Here is a 21,588-nt window from a genome sequence, read left to right as displayed (position 1 = left end):
CACATTCTTAAGAGTGTGTATATGAGAAAAAGAGAGACACTTAAGTGGGATTATTATTAGTATTTTTCAAAAAACCATTTAAAAGCTAAAATACTCGTATTAACACAACAACAATTTAATTTAAATTAAATTACGTTTAAAGCTAAAAACTAGACTGACAAACTTGTTAATATTTTTTTATTAGCTTTGCTAAATATTAATGTTAAGCATATTAAATTTAAGCTATTATGACATTTTAGCTTAACTTGAACCGTTAAATGAGTTTAAATTTGTATTTGGCATGATTTAAAAAATCTAACAAAAATAAAAGGTCTAAAAGTCAAGGCATGTAAAATTTTAAAGTTTTAAGGCAATAAAGATTTAGCCTTACTAAATCAGCAAATTTTGTCTTTCAATAGAATTGAAAAACCCATTTGTTCTCTATCCCCCCATAATCCTGGTGAAAGTTTTTCTGTTGACTTTGCTGTGTAATTAACTTAATGATGTGTTATTATTAGTCTACCATTCATATTAAACCCCTTCCAATATTTATTGCTTTATTTGATTTACTAAAATTTATTTATTAATAAATAAAATAACATATTATACCTATACCTATGCCAACACAGCAAAAAAAAGAGACACACAACTATTAATTTAACTAATTTGCTAATCAATAATAAAAAAAACAGGGCGTTTTCCCTTTGGAGACTAGTAATAAATGACTAGAAATACGTCATTAAAAATAAAGAAATATTAGAATATTTTTGATAAAAAGCCGAATATTCGGCAGCAGAATCTTGAAGAAGAAAATTGTTTTAAATTTTATAGATTTTAATAAACTCAATTATTGAAATTTTTATATTGTAATTTAAATATTTATAGAATATCAGTAAAAGTATTTAGATTATACCAGTAGCTAAGCTGAAAGGGTATTTTCACCAATTTGTCTCTAACTATAACATTTATTATTTTTTCGAGTTTTAATTCCCAGAGCATGAATAATACTTTTTGAACTTTCCTTCCATTATTTTAAAACCTTTTACAATAGTGCAATTTATATTCGGTGGTTGGTACTTACTCACTCTATCATCTATCATATTTTTCAGTCAGTTATCATGATTATTACTTAGGAAAGCCACAAATTTTGGGTTAGGTCATCATACAAATGAGACAGATAGACAGACAACACCCCCTCTTAAGAAGAAAAATAAACAATAATAAAATGGAAAAATGGAAAAAAATAGAAATGAATGATTATATGACTTGGCTAATAGTTAGTACGAAAATAAAACACTCCCTCAAGTACTTGAAACACACTCACATGCAGCTGAAAGAGTGCGCAATAAAAATATTAAAATAAATTAACAAAATTAGCAAACCTAAGATGAAAGGGAGCGAGTAATAACAAATGACCAAATATTTTGTACACAATTTGCTAATTTAAGTATCAATTACTAAATAAATTTAGAATCCCTTCAATCGATTGAATAAATATACAAAAAACAAATCATATGATCTCAACACCTGTTTTTTTGTTTATGCTGTCATTCAAATCTATAAAAATGCTAATTAACAGCCGGTTTTTAAAACAATATCCGAATACAACAATGAAACTGATACACCAAAGAATAACAAACAAATTTCAATAAAAAAGGGTTTAATTTAAAAGTAGCATGTGCTAATAAATTGAAGGCAGCTGTTTTTGCTAAGACTGTAACTGCTGAATGTACAGAAAGAACCAAAGCCCAGAGGCTTTAAAATATTGTTTATAAAAATAATAATTTATAAAGCCAAGGCAGGTGTTTAATAAATTGTACTCATATGAACTAAAAAGTAAAGCAGTACAGGAAAAGGCCGTAAAAAGATTTACCAAGAAAAAAGCAACTAAAATGTATAAAAAAAGATGATAATCAAGGGAAACATTTAAAAGTAGAACAAAACTTGTGTTAAAAAATGTAAAGGAAGGATGTTTAGTACAAAAACCTGTTTCTCAAACTGAAATTGAAAGTCAGAAATTTGTAAAGTTGTGATTTTTTTTTAAAGAAATATCAATGGTAGTAGAAAAAATTTAAGCAATGAAATTTGGTAAGTACCGCAACTTTGAAAATCCTTGCAACTTTTTTAAAACGTCTGTCCGTCTCGTCTTGCCAATCACATGCCTTACCCAAACTCTCAACAAGAAAATCCACAATATGAAAATTTAAAACTCAATAATAAAACCTGATTCGAATGACAGCAAATGAAAACTAGTATAATTACAATAATGCAAATCTTGGCTTAAATACAACATAAAAACTTGGTTAAAAAAAAAATAAAAATAACAACGACAGCAACAACAAAGTAATAATAATGATAGCAGTAGTTCTCTTACAACATCAGCAGATGATACTGTGCAAAAAAAGCATTAAAAACTAACGAATAAAAATATAAAACAAACGGGTTACTGGTATTATTAATATGTATATTGTTGCACTGCACACAACATTTTACCAAGTAAGTAAGTATGTATTATTATTATTATTATTATTATTATTATTTCGAAGATGTGACACAAACTCGTACAATGTCTGCCAGAAAAATGGTGTGAAAATATGTAAAAATGCAGTTACAAACAAACCGTTATTGTATTACAAAACCGCAACTAGGCGAAATAGAGATACAAACTGACAGTCACAGAGAGAGCTAAACAAAAAAATTGCTTATTATTGCTTAAGATTCCCAACCCATGTGGAATCGCTGCAGCGCTTGTTTTACTGTAATCCCTAATGCAACTTTTGCAAAGTAATTAGTTGAATGCGGAGGAAAAAATAATAGTTACATTCCCATTATTTTTACATTAAAAAAGATCTTGGGTTTATGGCAATGGGAAGTTTTTAGTTTCTTGTTTGTTTGTTTTTACTTGCGCATTTCAAAAGCTTTATAGGCGTCACTTTAATTAAACATTAAGACAATCTTTATTTTAAAAACTTTTAAGATTTACAATTTCTGCTTTTATATTGTTAGTACAATATAAAAGCAGAAATTGTAAATCTTAAAAGTTTTTAAAATAAAGATTGTCTTAATGTTTAATTAAAGTGACGCCTATAAAGCTTTTGAAATGCGCAAGTAAAAACAAACAAACAAGAAACTAAAAAAAAACTATCCATTTGCTATGTATTACTTTTAGAGAAATAACAAAAAAACTAAATAAGATATCACTTTAAGTATAAAGTGTTTAAAGCTTTGTTTAATATTATTATAAAGATTGTGAAACTTATTTAAAGAGTTGAACATCAGGGGAAGGTATACTAAGCTAAAGATATTAAGGAATTTTGAAAGTGAATTTTTTTTTCAAAATATACTAGTCATAAGTTTAACTATTTTAAACCAAAAATGTAGGTGGTTTAAATTATATTTCTGTTGGTTTAACTTCTCATATTAGAAATATCTAAAGTTTTGTGCAATTGTGGTGGTTTATTATTGCAAACCGAAAAAAATAAACAGATTGGTAAAAGTTCATTAAACTTAATGAGTGGTTGTTAACAAAAAATTCATTCAACAATTAAAAATAGTAAAATACAACTTTAATTGCACCATAAATAATATAAAGATATTTTTAAATGTTTTATACAAAAAAAAAACCAAATATTATTATTATTTAGAGAGTGAGTCAAGAGCCCAAGAAAATTTAATCGAAAGCGATAAGCGAACCAACTGCCAACTCCAAAATGCTGTGGTCTGTATGTGGCCACTTCACACCACTTCACGCCACTGGGCACTAAACACACACTGACTACTCAGTACTTGTGGCAGACAATCAAGTCATATAAAACGCAATAAAATAAAAGTAAAAGTGATAAATGGGGGGCTATAATCATCGTATATCATAATCAGTTTTCTGAGGATTTCTTGATAACGCTTTCAATAAAAGCAATTAAATTAATATCAGCTACTTGGAGGGATTAAAACTTTTTTATAAGGTAGAAACTGCACAAATTGCCTAATATCTTGTGTAAACTAAATAAATAAAAAAGTTTTTAAATAAAGTAATTTACAAACAAAATTTATTTATAAGAGAAATTTCTGGAATGCTATTTTTCTTTGTAAAAAAAAAATTATGATGACGAAGATGATGACTATGATGAGTTTAGTTTATTTCTGATATTAAAAACTTTTCCTTTAAGTTTACAATTTCAATTCCTGGTTTGTTATTACCACAAGTCATTGAGTAACCTCTTAGGTTGGATCTTTTACACGAGTACAAGTAATAGTATGTTTTTAATGTGACCTGTTTTTATTGATTGATGGCTATAACTTCCGTACCATTAGCGGTTATTAAAGTAAAACATGATGGAGAAAACAGAAATATTATAAATATATTCCACATGTCATTCAGCCAGTATGTTGGTAAACATTAAGCAAACAGTCAAGTTACTAAATAAATGACTCAAAACGGAAATGGTGTCAGATTTCTGTGGGTTTTCCTTACATGTTACATGCTACTTAGGACGAAAACGAAGGCAAAAAAAAGTTCTTTTCTTTCTTGGAAGTTTTGCTTTTTTTTTCAAAGTATATTTCTTTCTCATACATAATTCCCTTGTTTTATTAAATAATATTTCTACATTTATATGATGGATTTTGTGTTTATGTTGGTTAGCTGGTTATACTCTATGTAGGAAGAATACACAACCAGAAATCAAAAGCAAAAAAGATTGAGTTTGAAAATATGTGGTGGTGGTTAATTTATAACCAATATACACATACGAATACTATAACTGTAACATAATAGATACTCCTGGGAAATTTTTATAAAAAGGGGGATTTATTACTTTTGAAAAAATTGTAATAACATAAATTTACAATGATTGCATTTTGAATTATAATCTTTTGAATACGCAAAAAACATAGTTCAATTCAATTTTCCCAAGACAAATCAAATCAAAATTTATGTGTTTTTTTTACTGCAAAAGAGTACTTTTTTTTGGAGTAAATTGTAACTTTTTTTAAATAAATTACCACTAAGTACTTTGTAAGAAAGTTCGACTAAGAATTTGCAAATTTTTATACGAAAAACACTAAAAAATTATTTGAAAACTTAGTGAATTTCACACAACAGATTTTTAAAATTGTTTTCCAGTAGGGTTTCTGAATCAGGTCCTAAATATTTTTCAAAAATTCCTTAACGAAGGAAATATTTGTAAATAATTTGTACCCTCTTTTAATAAAGTACTTTTATCTTTATAGTATTTATACTTTTATTTAAAGAGGACTTTTCTAAGTTCATTAAACTACATAACTACATTTTTAAAGTAGTAAAAGTACTTTTATTGTAAAATATACATATACATATGTATAACATTAAGTAGTTTTTTAATCACTTAAATATAACAAAAACATAAATATTCCTTAAGTTAATTCTCTAGCCCTCATATTCATACACAGTTTTTACAACTATTAAAGGTTTATAAAATAAATTCTGTATGAAAATATTATTTTATAAGCCTTTTATAAATTTAAAAATTGTATGTGAATATGGAGGTAAGACTTCCTAATTTTTTTTTTGGAATAAAGTTGTTTCAAGCTCTTTTCATTTAAATTTTGATTATAATATTTAGTATCTTAATAAAGATGCTCTTTTCAAACATTTAAATTATTAAGGTTGTAATATGGTTACTTTACATCATACTCTCTTTCCCAACCACTCTATAATAATATTAAGTTTATATTTCTATATATTTCTGCCTGGCAATTTAATTTAATATAATCAGTTTTTTTTTTAATTTAAGCGGATTATTTATGCAGTTATACTTTTTCATATTTTTTTCGCCCGATTTTAATCTAAAAATTGTTTAAACTTTCTAAGCGGTTTATTGCATTTAATATTTTGTTTTCTATACGTAGTAGGTACTTTACTCTGTGATGGCATGTGATGTGATGTTGACTCAAACCATTTGTTCAGTCATACTAAATATAAATGTGTATTATATTCAAAATCCTTGTAGAATACATACCTGCAAATGAAAGGAGAAGAGAGAGAAAGAAAAACATTAATATAAAACAAATATTAGGTTAGAAATATTGTAAAAAAATTCATATACAAAAGGAATAGAAGGTTTGTATGCACAATGTTTAGTAGTGTAGTCCTTTTTATGAACAAAAAAGTTTTTATTACAACTATTTTTTTTTTCTTTTTTTGTAGAAAAATGGCATATGAAATTTTTGCTGAATGGTGGTAAAAACAATAGGAAACAACATAAAATACAAATAATATGAGAGGTGGAATATTAAATATTATAACATCTTCTGTGTGCAAAAGCAAGGGGAAGTATAGCTAATACTAAACGATTTAAACATACTAAGTTTTATTTAAGTTATAAATAAAGATTTAAATTTTTTATTTAAACAAATTTTGTTTAAATAATAATTTGTTATTCTTCTCCCTTTCACAACTCTATGTAGAATTTCATCATGCTCAAACTATTCCTATATGACTTAACATTTTTCCGGAAACAGGTCATACATATGAATGTGAATGTTTGAGTAAAAGTTTTTATTTTTAATGTATAAAAAATGTTTCGAAAGCTCTGAACTATTTAAGCAAATATGAATTGAAATGCTGATTTACAAAAGGAAAAACTAAATATTTTCCCAACAGGAAGTAAAAAACAGCAGCTAAACGAACAAGAAAAAAAGCGAATCTTTAAGTATAAAACAAATAGGTCGAGTTTAATAAAAGAAACATGAAATGAAATCAATTTTCAGCATAAAACTTTAAGATGTTGTTTTAGATTCCAACAAGAAAACAAAATAATTTACAAGCCAAGCAAAGGAAAAAAGAAAGAATAACAGAAAAAAATCATTTGCAAAAAGGCTAAAATTGTTAGGGGAAATTACAAAAAAACTAAGAATGAAAATAACACAAGTGAGCATCATCAGCAGAAGCAGCCATCCAGCCAACTACTCGTAATCCTAAAGAAGCATCTGTTCATAACAGCACAAAAAACTAGTGCAATGAATGAATACAACTTGACAATGTATTGAAACGAAAGGAAAAGAATAATTCTGAAAAAACACTAAAGATAAAATTGAAAAATAATTCAAATTTGAAAACATAATAAGAGGGGGAGGATTTCCAACAACGTGGGAATTTGTTAAAGTGGCAGGTGGAGATGCACAAAACAAACAACAAAGACTGACTGAAAGACAGGACAGACACTTAGGCAGACGAAACGGATGAATTATTATCTTTCCAAATAAAGGGATTAAGAGTATTTATTTCGTATGACACAAACAATAATTAGATACGAAAAATATTTAAAAAACTATATAGATAATTTTACCGACAAAATACTAAGAAAACGGTTTCAACACAAAGACAACAAACAATTTAAATTTTGTAACATTTACATAATACTTAAAATTTAAACATTAATGAAAAACTAAATTTTCCAAAAAAGGTACCACAACCAATAACCACTTCCTAGAATCTAGAGCCCAAATGTATGACGGCAATTAATTTTCTGTGTGTGTTTTATTTTAATTCACAATTTTGCACAGCGCAAAACCGAATACAATTTCGAGAATGTGTTGTATAGTTTCTTTTTATGGTCAGATTTTATAACAAAAACAGCAACAAAATTTAGCTTCATTAGTAGTAAAGAGAAATAACAAAAAAAGGTAACAACCGGAAAACGGATATAACAATCTCTCAAGACTAACAACAACAACAACCAACTAGTGAATACAAATAATGTACCAGAATTATAACGGCTCTGAAATACAAACAAAAATGGTCGGCTTAAGGTTTTTTCTTACTTCTCTTATTAAATTAATTTCATTCAATATGGAAAAACAATTAAAGAATTGTGAAAAATTCTTGGGAAATTTTATAGTGTGTTCACACTGCATGACATCACATCACAGTAAAGGAAGTTAAATTAAAATTACCAACGAAATCTAAATAAAGCAATGTAAATTAATTAAATCTTAAAAAAAACTTGGAACATGCGACTTTGCAGTACTATATTATATACCCTGGTGATTTGGTGAAAAATAAGTGAAAAAAGCACCTCTGTTTGATCTTAACTAAACTTTTGGTTAATCCATGGTAATAACCAAGCTAATGTTGCAAACTTTGGTTATTTCAGTAATAACTTTGCCCCACAATTTGTCTCAATATTTATTTTAATTTAAACCAATAACTTTTATTTATGATATTTACTTAAATTATTCATCATTTATTGAAAGTGGTTTTAAAGGTAAATAACGCACGATTTCATATGTGTGCATTTAGTATATTTAAGACAACAAAATGAGTACATTGTGGCAAAATACTCTTCTCGTATGTATGAGCGCTGCTGCCAGTTATTGCAACAACGAAATGAAAATAATAATAAAAATATACAAAAACATTTTGTTACACGTTAATTATATGCAAGAGAAAATGTGGAAAAATCGAGAAAAAAAAACTCATTTCAAACGTGACTTTAACTGGCATGAGTCATCAACATCATTTTTTTTAATCCACAGCAAAGAGGACACACCTTGTTTGGAAAAAAAAACTAGGAAAAAACGAAACACAACTGAGCAGAGCAGAAAGGCACACAGAGCCAGGAAAGGAACCCTTTTATTGTGTGTGCCTTGGCAAAAAATAAATACAAAATGGAAACATAAACTGCTCTCAACAAGAACATTATGTGATGATGATGATGATATTGTGATTGTGATATTGTTATTATAGTCGCAGTCGTATGTAGTAGACATTATGTTGGATTTTAGATGTAATTTATATTATAAAATGTTGTCATGTCATAATGCAGATACATATTAAATCAAACGAGCATTAACAAAGGCTAACAAGACCTTACAGGAAAAACAACACAGCAAGAACATAACACAGGAAAAATACAGCACAAGAAAAAGTAAAGAAAAACAAAAAATAGGTCCCCCCGAAGTAAGCAAAAGCTTTAAAACAATGTTCGTTCACTTGTTAGTTGCAGTATCGAGATGTATGCAACCCGGTTTCAGTTTTGTACCGGCTGCTCTTCGCTTGTGTATGTTTTTGCTTTACTATATATAAACTCAGAGACAGACATACAGAAATTTATTTTGACACACTTTATAACAAAAAGTTAGTGACACTTTATTGTCATTTGTATGCGTTTAACAATGAAAGGTAGATGAAAAGCAAAATCCAACCAACTGCTACTGTTAGCATTTTAAATTCTAGCTGGAATATGTAGAGCTCCTTCTTGGGTGCAAAATCGAAAATAAATATAAGTATAAATAAATAAACAAAAGCTCTGAGAATGTTCTAAAACAAAAAAAAAATAGAACAAAAACAAGTACCGCCATTTTAGTTGCAACTGCTGCTACTGCCAATTGTATTGCAAAATGTCATTTTGAGCTGACACCAGCGTAATTTATTATGAAATGTCATTTTAGAACAACAACAAAAATAATAGAAATAAAAATGATTGTTATAACTTTTTGTTAAATACATTTTATTATTTTTTGCCAATATCCATTAGATAAATACAATATATATGAAGGTATTATTATTATACATATTAATAATTCTAAGCACATACTTTTTAAATAAAAGTGGCGATAGATAGATAGAGATAGACAGATAGTTAGAATGTTAGACATACAATGAAATAGATGATAATCTAATGACGCCATGTTGGCTTGTTTTCTATTATTAATTGTATTAAGTTAAATGGAAAGAAAAAATAATTAAAAAAAAACTAAACCTTATTAAAGGATAAATGTAATTAAAACTAAACTTTGTTTTAAATACACATTCAAACATTTTTTTTTTTAATAAATATATATATGTATATAGGAACAATTTTTTATCACTTTTTATTTATTATCTTAATATCGAGCCCTTAGCGCCAAATTATCGTAAGCGACAAAACACAAATTTTACAGGAGAAGGTTTTTTTTGATTATTTTGAAATTTATACGTAGAATTAAAACTGTTATGATGCGATATAATATAATTTCGTTCAAGCTATTTATCTATTTTTCAAAAACATTTATAACTTTTGACAATTAAAAATTCATGGAATACTTTATAGAAAAATATGACAAAAAATGTTTTTTATTGAATTTTTGCATAGATAAAAATTTTTCGAATTGAAATTAAATTTTTATTTATAAATAGTTTTTAATGAAATTTCACAGTTATGTAGATTTTTCTATTTAAAATGTAAAATGTTGAAATTTATTATCAGCAATCCCGCAATTCCCAAAAAAGTGTCGAAAAATTCAAAAAATTTAAATTTTTAGTTTTTTGGCTATAATATCCATACCAGGGTCGGGGTTATCGGGACCCTTTACAAAATAATTAGAAACATATTGAGGCACCTATAAGCGGTTATTATATTTTGATATCGGATACGCGATTTGAGAATTTTTGCCCTAAAACTTTATTTTACATAAAAAATAGGTGTTTTTTGAAAGGACCTGGTCCCCTCGGTAACAACAATTTTAAAATTAGTTTTCCTTTAAAATATTTTATGAGAAAAGTTATTTTTTCCCAAAAAATTAGCGAAAAATCGCCTTTTTAAAATTTTTAAATTCAAATGCATACAACTTTGGACTTAGTCATTACTTTTAAACAATTCTTTTTCCATTTGACACATAGTACATGTGTTCTTAGTCCAATAAAGGCAAACTGGAGAAAATCAGGAAATATTTGGATACACTGTTAACAAAAAACTGGAGTAGGGTGGGTAAAAATTTTGAAAATTTAATTTTCAAATGCGAATATCTCCTAAGCTATAATAGATAATTGGTAGAGGTTTTTTGTAGTGCTCGATGAGAAGATTCTATATGTATAATTTTTTTGAAATCGGAACTCAAACCAAGAAATAATATCGTTTTAAAAATGTAACATAACCGAGGTGTCCTATTTTGAGGGCCCTTGGTCGCGCCCCTGGTGGGCCCATGATCTCCAGGTTCAAAACTTAAACTCGACAACACTCTTCTTTGCGCATGTGAAATTTCATTCAAACTAATCTAAACATTTAGAAGTTACAGATTTATTTCCCTCTTTTTTTTCTATACCACTGTGTGTCGTTTACGATAAAATTTGTTTACTTTGAAATATAAACATTGACTTACGATAAAATCTTACCCCCTATATTTTTGATGTTATTAACAATTTTGATATTCTGAGAACGCTGAAACATCAGTCGGTCCATAAAATTTTAATTTCTGCAATAAAACAAAAATTTTAAAAATGTCGCTTACGATAATTTGGCGCAAGGGCTCGATATATCTATTTGAAAAATTTTATCCATAAATTGTAATTTTATAACTCATTTAGACTACAAGTCGTCACCTAAAATAATAATTTAATAAAGGATTTTTTTTAGACTTTTCTAACCTTTTAAATTTGTGAATAGTCGACCTTTCCTGACCTTTCCTCAACTTTTGTTATCTACTATTTTTGCTATTTCGATTATTTAACCTATTTTAATGTAAAAAATATATGGTTCTAGATTTATTGTTAATAAAAAGGATTTTTTTATTTTTACAAAAAAAATTAAAAAAATCGACTTTTTCAGATTTCGATTTCGGTTTTTTTTCAGCAAACAGTGTATTTTTTTAGAATCTAGTTTTAATTTTGTCAATAAAACTGATAGTTTTATTAGAATAAATCGAAATTTTTAAAATCAATAAAAATAAACAAAATTTTGAATTTCTGGTTACTTAGTTAGGGCCATTTGAGTTTTAGGTAGCAATATGCACTTATTTTTAAAATTTTCTTTAAATATTGTATGTTCATGAGCTATTTTTTATAGAAAAATTTGTTTAACTACAATATCCTTGAAATAACGTTGAAAAATGAGGTCTTTGATGAAATCGAACAATATATGGGGAAAATATAGAAAATTCAATATTAAACAGTTCTTAATAAAACCAAGCAAACAAACAAAAGTAACTTAAATATAGAACTGCAGATAGTGAGAAGGTAAATATTAAAATTAAATACAGATACATCTAAAATTGGTTTTAAACAATTGAAATATTTGTCGGCAAAATTATTTATTATTAATTATAAAACCAAACAGCAAATGAACACAACAATTCCAGGTACAATAAAGAGAAGAAAAAATATATAAATATAAAAACAAAATGTCACCATAACATAACAGCTTTCACCTGAAATTGGAAATAAATAAAAAAAAAAATACCAATTGTATTTTTTTCTAGCTATAAATGAATTTCTAAAAAAATTAATAGACAGACAGAAAGAAATAAACACGAGTGTTTTAATTATAACACACACTCGCACCGAAAAACGTTTATTTAATATGATATAATACTTATAAATAATCTAGTTAAAGTGACATTAATTCAATATTGTTGTTTATACATTCATACATGCCCATTAAAATTGTTCAATAAATATTGTCAGCTCCATGACATATTTAAATATGCATTTATATGCATGTCTGTCTGAATGTATGTATGTATGTACATTCAACACACATGTCTAAAGCCACCTAACCTCAAACGGCTAGAAAAAATACAAAATAAATTTGTAGTTTATTATGATGGGTCCTCTATTAAGCTGATCCAACCAAAACAAAGCTTATCAATGAATACAATTTCAAAAAAGGGAAAACATTAAAAATGGTTGTTAAAAAAGGCAGGCAGGGGGAAATAAAATCAATAATAACAATATTTTATCATATGCAAACATTGTACGAGTATTTATGAGGGACTTTTGATCTTTATACAGCCAAGCGGCGGTGACTTTATTCCCAGAATTTGTACATTTTGAGGTTAGAAAAATGTTATATTTTATGTGACAAATATAGTCAACTGATAAGCCAATTTTTATTATGTAACTGTAACTAATAAATTAAAGGAAATCGTTTAAACAACATAAAATAAATAAGAATTAGGTTTAAACCTAAAGTTTTAATACGAAAAAAATATATAATATAAAATAAGAAATATGAAAAGAGTTCTAGGAAAAAATTATGAAAATCACTAAATTTATGACTTTAAGGCCTGACTAAAATAATTAAACACTTTATTATAAAATTTGAAAACTAAAAGTGTTTTTAAGGATTTTGTCATTTAAAAGTCATTATACATATTTTTATAATGAACAAAAATCAGGTAGATTTTTTCACAGTTACAGAGAGTAAGTTGTAAACAATAACAAACCAAACATAACCTTATTTAAAATGTACTCAACTGAACTCAAAACAAAACTAATTTATATTAACTCTAAGCAACAACAATAACCATAACACTAAGTATGTGAGAGAGTTGGTTAGTGAACACAGTTGTAATTTTAGTTATGGTCACTAAACGTACTTTTATTGTTTACTGTAATACTCTTCAGCAAAACAAAGACATCTTTGTAATTGAAAATTTTGTTTGTTATTTTCGTTTTTTTTTTGTGTTGTTTTATTTTTCTTATTATTTGTTATTTGTTTGTTCTTTAAATTTGTTTTATGAACATGGCAGGCGCCACTAATGAACACAAGTAGGCGTCAGAGCGACATGTCGCTTGTGCTTAAGTGTAGTAAGTTTAGTTAGTGTGAGGGTACTTTTCGAGTGCACTGATTTGTAATTAAAGTATGTTAGCCTCTATGTTTCTTCTTAAAAAAAGCGTTGTTGTTTTGCACTTATTTAAATAAAACTAATGAAGCAAACATTTTGGTTTTCATTAGGCGACCAAGTCTATTATTGAAACGAATAAACCCACATACATATGTACAAGTTTTCCTCAAGCTGCATAATAAAGTTGTTTTGACTAAAAATCTAAATGTTTTAATTTAAAATGTAAAATTGATTAGTTATTTAAGAACAGAATAAAATAGCTAAATGATTTAGTTATAATTACAAATTTAATGAAACACCTTTTAAAAAGTTATAAAATAATAAAAAAAAGAATGTTTTAAATATACATTTCCTAAATACCCTACTTATGTACATACATATATTAAATAAACTACATTCCTGTTGAGTGACCAAATTTTTGTATTCTTTATTTTTTTTTACAAATTATTGATTTAAATGTCAAATAAATACTAAAACTGTAAACTAAGCTGTCTCAATTAAATAATTAATTAATTTCATTGCCTTTTACAAAACGTTTACAAATGTTAATTGAGTGTGATTCAACTTTTATTAAGAATTATTTAAATTTTAAATGAAGTGAAATCATTTGAAAAGCAAAGCAACAGTCCCGAAGGCAAAAATAAAAATAATTTAAACACAAATCAAGATACACAACAAACTTAAAAAACGGCTCATACAAATTTGTATGTTTTAAAGACAAACATAAACTCGTTATAAAGGTATCAAGTGTAGATGCAAAATCTTTCTATTTTTTTTTTTGTTCAAGTAAATTTTTTTTTTATTTTGTTATTTTTTCGATTTCAAAGTGGGAAGGGGAGAGATGCAAACAAAAATCGCACTGAAATCTAACTGAAATTGAAATATATTTTAAATTGTTTCCCTCTACGTGTGGGTCTCGTAAAGGGTCACACCTTTTTAAATTAAAGCTTTACTTTACATATCTCACCGTTTGTAATGAATAATATTAAAATTTAGCAACAAAAAGCTAAAAATAAAATGAATACAATAGTTATTGAATTGTTTATAGATGAAATAAAACTCAAAAAACAAGTTTAGCATGAACAAATTTTTCAACGTTTAAAACAAGTTTTTTTATTATTATTATTTTTATTTAGAAATAACTTTTTTACTCATACATTAAATCATTTAATTGACCTTTTGAGAACTAAGTATAATATTTTGTTTAGAATGAGTTGAATAGCAAAAATGTGGTTGTATATATAAGTATAATTTTTTAAATCAAAAACAATTAGTTAGGGGGTTTGAAATATATTTGTATATAAGTATAGGTCAACAAATGTGGATATTAAAACATTTGTAACATTTAAATATAATATGTATATTAAATTTATAATTAAATATGTAAGTTCTTTAAAGTTTGAAAATTTAATTAAAATTTAAATCAAAGAAAATCCCAGTAAAGCCATTCCATCTTCTTCTATATTTTTTTAAATAAGATTAAAAATCAACTTGTTTTGCAAAAACAGATAAAACCAAAACCAGTGTAATAAATACACTTGTTTTAAAGTTTTAAACTAAATACAAAACCCAACAAAAAAACTGTGTTTAAATTTGTAAATTAAACAAAACTTGTAACATGATCGTAGTTAAGTTTAAACATTTATAAATACATCAGTGTACAAGGTTTTCTGGGCCATTCACTTTTTTACATGAGACTTTTAACAGCTTATTATTATTATTTTGTTAAATGAGAAAAAAAAGGAATGAGTATTTTATTGGAATTATGTAACATAGTAGTGGTGGTATGAGTTTAAATCAAAAACATGTTTCTCTTAAAACAAGTCATCAGTGGATTTTAAATCCCCGTTGAAAAACTAGTAGAATGTAATGGGTTCTAGTACGACTGACAAAATGCAAATCTTGATCAATGAATTAGACAGCAATGAAAAAAAAGATCTTAAATATAGATTTTTTGCAATTTTGTGAAAAGAATAAAACAGGTATTTTAAGTCCATGTGTTGAGTATGTCATGAACAGTTGCAAATGCAGATTTTTTGCTCAGTTCTCTAAAATCCCACAGTTGAAAAACGTCAAGTTACTGTAAAGCAAATACAAATACGAAAAGAAAAAACTTGCCATTTACCATAAATATTGTATGCGGTGGCTGCTGATGTCAGTTTTTGCTCTTTTCTAAATGTTTAGTTTTTTTATTTAAACTTTTTTTTATTAATTTTTTTTTTGTTATTTAGCATACAACATTATGCAAAATGTAACTTGAAACATAAAAACCAAACAGCAGCAAATGGACAAGAAATTGCGCAAGTTTTAAAAGCTGTTAAAAAACTACTTTGAATATTGTTGCTGCAGTTAGCTCAGCAACCGAATGACAAGTGCAAAAATATGAAACCTTATAAAACAGATTTCATAATCATAAACTAGAATTCTACTTTCAACAGTAACTATGTATTTATAATAAGAAAAAAACTAAGAGTATTAGAGAGAGAAAAAAAAGAAGAAAAAACTTGTAAATGAGCATGTAAATAATGAAATATAATTTTCTTCCTCATCGTCTTCGTCATCATCATCTACAACTTGAATGCAAGCAAAACAATCCATCATTATTATCATGCCGCTTGCAACAACTTAGAAACAAACACACACTTCCAACCAAACAGCAAGCCACCACCAGTCAGCGAGGCATGCATCCAGCAAATACTTCAAGAAAAACACATTACGGAAAAGAAAGTTTTTCTGGGTCACCAACGCAATGAACTAAACTAAACACAACAGCAACAGCAACACAACTAGAAAAACATGTAGTACGATTATGAAAAACTACAACCTGCCTAACTGCCAGTTAGTTGGTCGGTCGGTCGGTCCGTCCGTCCGTCCGCCAATGTTTTAGGAATGTTTAGAAAACAAAAGAGGTATGAACAAATGAAAACTAAAATCATTTTTTTTTTTGCTCAGCGGAAAATCATTGTGCCAAGTATTGAAGTATTGTCGGTCTGGCAGTTAGGAGTAGTTAGTTTTTAGTGGGAGTAGGGTATTATAAGGCTAGATATACAAAGAGTTTGCCAATTCATTATAACGTATTTATGCACTGTATAAACTTTTTTCGAGATTAACACTTAAGATTATCGATAGAAATAAACTGGAGATGATATACAAAGTATGCTGCAAAAAAACAAACATTTCCTGGTATAGATTTTCCTTAAGTAGAGTAAGAAGATTTTAAATATTGATAAAATGTTGCTTAAAGAAACTATTAAAAACTAAAATAGCTTTGCAAACATTAGAAAATATCATAGTTCTGTAAGACTTCTTCATAATAAGTCTTTAAAATCCCTATAATAAGTACTTTTAAGACCTACTTTTATACCTTTCCCATTTATTTTTAATAACATTGTATTGATTTATTTAATTTAAACCAACTGCTTGTAATTACTAGTAAAATGAAACCACTGACAAATAAATCAAACGTTCTACATTTTCAATAGAGAAAGAGAAAAAACAAATCATAAAGTCGTTGAAAAAGCGACAAAACAATAATAAACCTATTAGTATTTTATCTCTTTAACTTTGTTTTTTCTTTCTTTTTTTTTGTATGTTTATACACTTAATTGTATTTAATTCCTCTGTAATTATTATTAATTATTATGGCAGCAAATAGAAATAGAGAATAATACAAACAAACAAATCTTTAATTAGCCGCAAAACCTAAACAAAACAGACATACATACATACATATTTACATTAAATACAAATTTATTTATACATAAGTAATTACGAATAATTATTCAAGAATGAGGTTGTCTTCAAGATACTTTTTTAAAAAAAAACAAAGGCAAAGAGAAAAGACAAGATTTTGTTAAATATTTAAACGACTGTCATAAGTATATTAACTTTAATTAGATTTAATTAACGCCAACCTTAAATACATAAATATAAATTGATGATGGAGTTTAACAATCTTCAAACAAGCAACAAAGCAGACTCATAAACAAAACTGTAAATTGTTTTGAAAAAAATGTATGTTTTATACATAAATGATTTTAAAAAAATTTAACAAAATTATTTTTACAAAATTAATGGAAAATGAAAAATGTGAAAATTAAAATCGGAACGAAAAACCACTCATGGTACTTTTCTAATATTTTATTAAAAAAAAAAAGATTCAAAGATTAATTTGGCTTTAATTTTGTTATTCATATTGAAAACTACTTAAATGTTTATAACAACTCTGCACATTAACACAACTATACAAACATTAATTTAAATGGTATTGAAATATTTGTAGGCAACTTTGACCAACTCTATTATAAATTATTGTAAAATTTCAAAAATAAACAAACATTTATTTGTAAAAAAAAAAAAAAAATCCTCATGACGCGTGTTGTCATTTTTAACAAAATTTTTCAAATTTGTCAAATCCCTTCTTTTGTTTTTGTAAATGAAAAAAAAAAACAACCCTCAAAAATAAAACTTTTCATATAGTTGGATTTAGATGAAGAAATAAACAACTCTACCAATACTTAAAATACATGAGTATGTGTGTGTTTGTTTTTGGTTTGATATCTGTAAGATCTATTTCAAGAAAGATTCCCCCACCCAAAATTTCTTATGTTTTTTACACAATATACTCAAACACATACATACATACATACATACATACATATTTTTTAACAACATGAGTGTGACATTCTAAATAAATATTTGACTACAAAAAATAAAATAAATATTGTTTAAACAATAAAAAAAGAAGAAAATAAAATAAAATTAAGAAATTGTTTAAAACAAAGACTTATCACCTTTTTTTAAGTACAACCAGAAAAACGTAGAAAATAAGTAAAATACTTTTACTACGTAGTGTTTTAAACGATACAAATATACTTTACCAACATGTATGCATGTATGTAGTATGTGTTTCATCATTTACCACCTTTTGTATCTGTAAAATATTGGTGCAAAACCTTATCAGTTTTAAATGTTTTGAAACGAAACAGCAGGCAGGGTAGGTTAGGTTAGGAAACCATTCACCAAATTGTATGAGTTTTTTTTAGTTAAAAAGTAAATACAAAAAATTATAGAAATTACGCGCTTTTTTAAATTCTATCTAGCATTTTAAGTATTTGTTTAAGTATTTGAATATTTTATTTATTTTAATGGGTTAAGGTCTTTTGAAATTTTTGTTTTGTTATGCTGATTTTCTACGAATATTTCTTTAATACATAATTTAAAATTTCATAACTTCAAATAAAACAACAACTTTTTTGTTGAATATTTTGTTAAAAAGTAAGAAAAAGGTAAGAAAATATATAAAAAATATTTGTGTATTTTAAGCCTTGTTGCAATACTTCATTGTTTAAATGCTGCTTAAATATACTATATATTTTATTTAATAACAAAACTTATTGCATATAATTGTTTCTCATCACAATATACAACTCAACTGAACACAATGCAATCATTATCATTATTATCCCCCTCCCCATCATCATTATTATTATTATCATCATGTTCATTTAAAAATCATTGTTTAAGTTTAATTTCGTATACTCTGTACTATATAGTATAATTTGCAGTTTTTTTCTACTATTTTTTAACTGTCTTTTTGTATTGTAATGTCGTCATAAACTTATTTAATTTTTGGATTTTAAGCATTTATTCCCTTGGAAGTGAAAAATAAAAAATAATGTAGAAAACGTGCTTGCATATCCGGCCTTTAAAACAGACTTTTTTTCTTCGACGCTACATACATCATGATAGTCAACAGCAGACCTGAAGTCGCAAAACCCGGCAGTCATCAAGTAGACATTTTTTTACATCAATATTTCATTCATACATTTTAATAATCGTTTGTTAAAATGACAGACATAGGTATAAATCATTACCTGACAATATAAGACAATGAAAAAGCTAAAATAAATATGTTTATATATAGTATTCAAACACCGGCTTTTAGCTAATTATGTATAAATATTTTAATCAAACAACTCCAATTATTCCACAAATTACTTATAACAATGACACCTTCCAACCATTGTGTTTTTTTCTGCTTATTTTTTTTTAATCATCAACATTCCATACAAATATTAACAGCAAACAGTTACAAAAAAAACGTTTGAATTTACGATTTCTCTCCAAGTTAAACTATTGTAATTTGTTTAAAAAATGTTAATACCCATTATTTCTTTGATCCATTTCTCCCATTAATATTATTTCATTCATATCGTTGGTCATTTATTTATTCATCGCTGGTCATCTTCATCAGCAGTACAAAAATCGTTATAAAAGTAAAAGTGTTTTTTTTTGTTATTTACCATATTTAGACAAACAAAAAAACTTATTTTCAAAAAGTTTAATAATATTCATAAAAGAAATATAATATGTCTAATGATGTTATAATAATCTGAGAGTTATTTTTTTTTAAACAAAAATTTTATAATAAAAGAAGAAAAAAAACATTATTGTACATTTATTAGAAATTTCATGGTCTGGCGGAAGAAAAAGAAAATTTTCTTTATGCAGACTTAATATAAAATATTTTGATTATGTAATTTTCTGTCTTTACAAATTAGATTTTAATTGCTGGCTATAACAAATAATCATTAAATAAATTTGTAAAAATTGTTAGGTTATTATTTTGGAAAACGACAAATTAGTTTGTAAAAAATAAAAATGTCCAACAATGGAAATGGAAATATTTGAATTTGTATGCTAAAATATATTGTAATTCGAAATTATTTTCTTCCGGCATGATTTGCGATGTTTTATCAAAATTATCTAGCATTGGATGTGCCAATCATATTGAGTGAGTTGAGAATTATTCTTTTTGATTATTTTTTCAGTTAATTCTTATAAAAGGAAATTTTTGTTTGTAAAAGTTAAATTTAATTGGTTCGAAATGGAAGAATAATCGTCGTACCTAGATTATAACCAATGTTCATAAATTTGAAAGAAATTTTATTTTATTTAACAAGATTGAGTAGATTTTAAAAACCTTGTAGGTTTTTCTTAATTTGTTTAACAAAATATTTTTTTTCAGGTTTTTTCTTCCATAGATTTAATAAATCTTAATAATAATTTTTTACCATTCAATTGAAGGAGTTAAATGCGTAAAATGCATTCAAATATGTACTTAAATTATGCAAGACACGTTTTAAAGTCATAAAACACCTTCTCCTCTTTAGACACTGGACTGCATGACTTGGTTAAGAGACCGAACAGTAAGCCCTCTACTTTTTAATAAAAAATTTGTGATTTTTTCTTATTTTTATTTTAAACTAAACAAATGGCTATTGAATAAAACAAAATAAACATAATAAAGCAAAAGGAAGTATAAACAATTTAAGTTTGTATCTAAATATCCAAACGAACGAGTATCGCATAGTTACTGCCATAAGTAGTAGTATTACATTAATACAATAACAAAAACGACAACGACAACAACAACAACAAAAATGTTTAAATAAGTGATCATTTTCATGTTTACTTTCGCATGTAATCAAGTTGAAAATAATTTAAAATTTTATAATATTATAACGAGAGATACTTTATTACAATTACAAAAACAAAAACAAAATCCGAACACACAATAAACAAACTTAGTAGAGTGGTAATACTTATTTTAATATAAAATACAACAAAACAACAAATAAGTTTGAATATATGGATATGAAAAAAAAAATAAAATAACAATAATAATAAACCTGGTAGGTAGGTAGTTTTTAATTTTATTTTCATTTTATAAATGAATAGCTGTTGTATTTATGAAGTACGATTGGTAGTGATTGGTAGTACGATATTGTAATAGATATAACCACAGACATGAAGAGATAACGCAAAACAACTCTACAAAACTCTTGGGCGAACTATTGTGAAGTTGGACGGACTTTTTTGTTTTCAATGTAGGTAGGTTTGTGATTTAAAGAAAACGCAACGAAATCAAAGTGAACTAAACAAACAAAACAAAAACTCTATGCAGGAAATCATTTTAACCTTGTACAGGGTTTTTGAACTTGTACGACTACAAGTATAAATCCAATG

General features: G+C 26.2%; 1 protein-coding gene across 5 annotated transcripts in view; it reads right to left on the bottom strand.

The window, feature by feature from the left end:
* Positions 1-21,588, bottom strand: part of RapGAP1 (Rap GTPase activating protein 1) — a 153,083-nt gene that overhangs the window by 23,309 nt on the left and 108,186 nt on the right. The window lies entirely within an intron of this gene.

The sequence above is a fragment of the Calliphora vicina genome, chromosome 2, assembly GCF_958450345.1.
Source record: "Calliphora vicina chromosome 2, idCalVici1.1, whole genome shotgun sequence".
Lineage (NCBI taxonomy): Eukaryota > Metazoa > Arthropoda > Insecta > Diptera > Calliphoridae > Calliphora > Calliphora vicina.
Note: the sequence above shows the minus strand (reverse complement) of the source record. Positions and strands in the feature narration are given on the sequence as shown.